We start from the raw sequence: 6,000 nt of genomic DNA, 5'->3' as shown, positions 1-6,000 counted from the left end.
TCATCCCTCTCTCTCTGTGGGGGTGTGTGTGTGATTGTGTGTGTAAGAGAGAGAGAGAGATAGTGTTTGTGTGTGTGTGTGTGTGTGTGTGTGTGTGTGTGTGTGTGTGTGTGTGTGTGTGTGTGTGTGTGTGTGTGTGTGTGTGTGTGTGTGTGTTTGTGTGTGTGTCTAATCTCCTGTCCCCCAATCAACCAGCCGATTAGCTGATTTGTTGCCTTTTAGTTATGTTAATGCCACTTAATTACAGTCCTGGTTGGAACTCAAGAAGCTCACACACTGTCTCTCTCACGCACACACATACTGACAATCACCTTGCTTGTGAGCATTTGCAATTTGTGACCAAAAGAGACCTACAGCTGTAGGATTTTCTCTCTTCCTGCATCTTTTTATGTCTCACTTTTATAATCAGCCCTGCAGATAACATGGCTGCTGCTCCATGCAACCTTCAGCAGCTTGGCGTCAGTTTGTCCTGGGATCTCAAAGATGTAACTCTGTGTGTGTATGTGCATGGCTGTGTGTTTATGTGTGTGTGTAGTCTGTGTTTGTTTAGTTTGTAGACTGGACAGCCAGGACTTATTCCTGACAGCATATGATCCTGACCCCGGCCTAGCTTTCATTCGTCCAGGGAATGTGTGTGTGCATTTGTCTTTGTGTGGGGGTGCTTTTGGCTGTGTGTGACTCCCTGAGTCACATGCTAAGCCCCAAACACCAGTTCAGGGATCCCAGCCAATTAAAAGCTAACACAGGCCCGGATGCCTTGCCCCTACCAACATCTGGGTATTAAACTAAACGCCTGCGATATATTAGTTATGAAGTCAGCAGCTCGGAGGAGGACCACACAGGAGAAGTGCACATTTTGCTGTATGTCTCTGTGTATGTGATCCAAATAGCTGCTCTGTAATTTGTTCAGTGTAAATTGATGAGGTTTGTTTAGGTAAATGGCAAGCAGAATGAAAAAGAAGAACATAATTTCCATCCCTACTGTTTTTCATCAACAGATCGCAGCAGTCATCAGTTTTCAGATGATTTATGGTTTACTGCCGATTCCCAGTGGGCATACAAGGCAGATGAGTTGTGGACTGAGACAAATTTGAGCACAGGAGGAAAGCATGTGTTGTTTTGCAAATGTTTTTTTCCAAATTATTGCAAAAACACAGAAAGGCAGGCAACTAAAAGAGCCAGCAAATGTAAAACTGTAGAAAGGTTTCTTTCTTTTCTTTAAGGTACAGAGACTTAGAGGAAGAGACAATTAAGGGCAAATCGTTTGAAGAAGGTAAAAAGGAGAAAAGGCAGGTTGTGGGAAAGCAGGAAAGTGATGATATAACACGTTGTAATACAATGACCCTTATGAAGGGTGCACACACAAACACACAGATGTGCACGTTTTGTTATACAACTGAAACCTGATGAAGACATGTCTCTACATGTTCTCAGCTGCTGGGACTAATTTAAATACAGTTTACATTCTGAGGGGAGAGATACTGGTATGCTCTGAAGAACAACACGAGTCGTTTATGATGTTTATAATGAGCAGTTTAAGAGACATAGCAGGGTCTCTGAAAGACTTTCAGCTCGAGTGTCCACCACAGTCTATGGTGTCCACACATATTTTCTTTATAGCATACATCTGCTCTTACAGTACGGTGACAGGTCAGGCCTCAGTTTTTGACAACTCAATGTTTGCACGCTGTCAGCCCCAAATGTCAGCGAGAGGCGACTTTTGAAACATGATGTCTGCATATTTTACAGACCTGCTTATATTAGATTTGTCCTGGATAATTAGGATACTTTCAGAATTGTCGGCTTGTGTCACAAGTTTGACATCGTTTTTTACATTTTTAATATTCAAAAATACTTTGGTAAGAAACATTTTACACTCATGTAAGAATTGCTACACATTTTCTTACATTAAGTATTTTTTTTTAAGTAATTCAAATATTTATCCTAGGTGCTGAAGCCTAACTCATTAATTTGCATTCTATAAAAAGGAAGAACATTCTCATACAACACAATAATTAACACTGTGAGGACGAGTTACAATTGGAGCACCAGGTTCTATCTCTCATTCTGTTGAAGTGCTGGTGTTATCCATCAGGCAGTCTCAATGTCTGCCTCTTTTAAGTCCGTCTGCACAAAGATGCTGGCAAGTATTGAACCTGCCTTTAAGTCTACACATTACAAAGCATTATCACTTCCTAAAAAACGAGCCGTCAAGTAATTCCACATGTCCTTTTCTTGAATAATCCTGTCCAGTGCATGTTCTGGTTGTAATGTCTGTGTCTTGTTTCCCTCCTGTGAGAGGCTCTCAGAGCTGTGGTCACTGTGTGAGTCTGGTGGCCCGCAGGCCTCGTCTGCTGCTGTCGCTGTTCGGAGGGTCTTCGCAGTGGTTTCTCCCACACACCGAACGCAAACACACACATAAACACAGCCTCACGTAGTGCACTCCCTGTCTGTGTCTCTCGCTCTGCCTTCCTTTGTCCGTGTTGCTCTGAACCACACACATGCGTTTGGGTATCCGCCCCCACACACTCTCCCACCGCCATGCCCTGGAGCCCCCTCTGTCTCCCTTTCCTCTGTCTACTTTTCCTCACAAGTTTTCCACCTCTTCGCTCTCCTCCCTCACTTCCAGCTGTGCTATACAGCGCAGGAATATAAGTAGCAGCAGGCCGGCTATAAATATCGCCTGCCCACCCAAGACTGTTAGGATTATTATTTTTCTTATAATCACTGCGGTCTTTCTATAAACCGAACAGATTATTATCTGGTTTTTGTCTCCGTTTCAATGTGTTACTGCTGGGTCCACTGACATTTTGCAGAGGACATTTTCCTTCTGCTGGTGTCAGGGAGATTATTGGCAGTTTAAGTCACAGTGAGCAAGTGACAGGAAAGTGGACAAGAACCAGGAGAAAATATGACGTAGAGATACAGAAAGGATGGGAAGTAAAGAGGAGTCGGGTGACGTTCTTGAGTGCTTGTGAAGGTGAAGATGACTGCTTAGCAGGATTTACAATGACAGAGTTTTTTTTCTTGAAAATAGGGGCTGGGCTTCTAGTTGTTTATAGATGGAGCATTTTTTACGCGCTGCTCGGTCTACAGCTGGGAGCCAGCTGTGTGAATCAACCTTTCCTCATCTGCTTTATCCATCCTTCTCTCCTTTTTTCCTCCCCCTCTTTCCTCCGCTTCTCCTCCATAAAAGGAGTTCAAAGAAATAGTTGTGGTTGGAGTAAAACCTACCTGATTCACAGCCATGCAGAAGTAGTACAAGCAGAGAAATAAAAGGGGTAAGACAAGAGAAGAGTTCGATGTTACTTAGTAGACAGAGAGGGGAGGAAGGTGAGTTGGGGGAGGGAATGAGACTGGAGGTAAAAAGAGAGGAGGGAGGAGAGAAGGGGAGCAGGGTACAGGAAACCACAGGTATGTGCAAGATAGCGGGTGGGTGGCCTGGAGAGAGGACAGAGGATTGTGGAGGAGTGAAGGAACAGCGAGTTATGGGGAGACTAAAGAGGAAGGAAACACTCTCACATGTGTTGGTAGCAAGTCTGTCCTCTTGATAGTGTTGTTAGTCGAAATCCCTGAACTGACATTTGTTAAACATCTAACTGCGTCTGAGAAAGCAAAGCTGCTCAGCAGCCAGCAGTACAAAACGATGCTTGTGCAGGCAAATGAAAACAAGGAGAGGTGAACCGCTCATAATCTTAAAACAAACACTATCGAGTCACAGACTGATCAGGCCGACAGTTACTGCGGTGGTAAAACAGTAATCATGACTATGCAGCAAAGGCAGTGTGTTGCTCTACAAGGCAGCTTGAGTAAATTACGGTACTTTTTGCACTAAAATATATTCTGTCAGTGTATTTAGCTAACTTTACCTTCTTTGCTCTTCTCTACGCCCTCAACCGTTCCACAGTTTGCCGAAAACCCTCTTTTCCTCTGATGCTGCTGCTCCTGGCATAACTTTTCCTCATCTTAAAATCAGCTCAGTTTGCAAAGAAGTTCAGCAAATTCTCCTCAGAAGCAGTTTTCTACTCATTCTGCGTTACTCTTTTCTACTGTGCTTGGTTTAGCTCTGCCCTTGTGTCTACAGTTTGCAGCTATGTGGAGCTGCGGCTCTGAATCCCTTTAGTGCCCCGCTGTCTGTCATCAGTCACTCCGGCTGTGTAGCAACAAGGGATCATCGTTTCATTCTGACATTTCGACAAGGTGAGAACCCCAGCAGTGAGATATCAGCACCGCAGCTTCCTCAGCCAGCAGTTCACAGTACAGGGATACGTGCAGTGTGAACCAGGGGGGTGAAACCTGGGTTATGGTGTTGACTGTATTAAACCACAGTGCGAGTGTAGTAAACATTAGTTTAGGGTTTCAGGGATTCTTCTTTCTAAAAAAAAAGACTGAGCAAATTGTCGAACATATCTTATATACAAGTACGTATACAGATTTTAATTTCATTTTCTTAAGACAACATTAAAGGGGACCTATCATGCAAAATGCACTTTTGTACATCTTATATACGTTTTATATAGGTATGGCCCTACAATATATGTTTAAAATATAGCATGATAGGTCCACTTTAAGTTAGATTGAGAAATTCAAAAGAAACGTGGTGCTGCGGTTTGCTGTTTTTGCTTAATACTGTTTTTCTTGCTTTCTACACAGCTTCCTGCAACTGACCACACTTAGTTACAGTTTATATTGAACAAAAGACTTTTGTTCTAATTTATTTAGATGCAGAAAAACTTCAGACTCCAACTCATTCCCAATCTTGTCCCTTGTGTTTCAGATAGAGACAGGTAGTCAAGGTCTGACATTAAGATGAGATAAATATATAAAAAGTCAAAGATAACAATAGATATTACCATCAAAATATTATCATAATAGCACTGACAATGAAAATGAGGATGAATTATTGCCCAGCCAATACCTGCTCTTCGTCAATTTATGAACCTGCTCACATGAGGATTATGCCTTGGTCCGGTGTCTTTTGAAGTGTTCTGTTTAGTTTAAGAGAGTAATTAAAGCTGTTAAAGGAAACTCAAAGTGGCTGTTTAAGTAGATATGACATTAATCTTCCCTGCAGCAGGTCAGTGAATGGGGCTTATTGTACATTACAGTGATGTCTCCGGCCCTGTGGCCTTTCGCTGGTCACACCATTAGCCCCCATCACATTATAGCAGCTGTGAGGAATTTACAGAGTCTGGGTAAAAGGGGTAAAAACACAAGAGAGGGTGGGTGGGGGAGAAAAGCAGGGAAGGAGGAGAGTCTGTGTTGGGTGGGGTGGTGGGGGTTACAAAAACAAAGCCAGAATTTAAAAACAAAGTTTACCAGCTAAGGAAAAAACAACAAGGCTCGAAAAAGTTAGTGGGTAAGGAAAGAGAGAAAAAAATGAAAAAGAAAATGAGTTACAATCTGGACTGTGGTTGGCTGAGGTCCCAAGCCCCACCTTCGTCTCCCCCCTTCCTCCCCTCGCTCAGTCTCCAGCCCTAACACAACAGAATCCCCCACAAGCCCAGCCACATCAGGAACGGCTGGCTACATTATAGCTGCCATTATCGTCTCTCAAGTCATAACAGCCAGAGAACACCCACCTCGACTGCTGCTCCGCCAGGAGGGGGAGGGGCGAGGGAGAGGTCGCTAGAGCAGGAATGAGCTGGGAGAGAGGGAATGAGGGAGAGGGTGGAGGCAGCGGGGGAGAAGAAGGAGAGAGAGAGAGAAGGAGATAGCCAGAGATACAGAGCAATGGAAAAGGCAGAATGAGAAAAGGGAATGAGGGAGAGGGTGGGGGACAAAATAGTTTCAGACGGTTGTTTACACGGCAGGACATGCTCCAAAGATGTGTGCCGGTTTGATTTAGGCTGTTTTGTGTTGTCTAAGTAAGAGATTATCCTGCAAACACATGCTGTATACTCACATTCCCATCTGAGTGTAGAAGAGAAATGAGGTTAAGAGGAGAGGGGCTGTCATTAAATGCCTCTTTCTACATTGGCTGGGGAGGGAGCGGGGGTC

Source organism: Notothenia coriiceps, unplaced genomic scaffold, assembly GCF_000735185.1.
Source record: "Notothenia coriiceps isolate Sejong01 unplaced genomic scaffold, NC01 NC01_scaffold00028087, whole genome shotgun sequence".
Classification (NCBI taxonomy): Eukaryota; Metazoa; Chordata; class Actinopteri; order Perciformes; family Nototheniidae; genus Notothenia; species Notothenia coriiceps.
The sequence above is the reverse complement of the archived record's forward strand: the minus strand, read 5'-3'. Positions refer to the sequence as shown.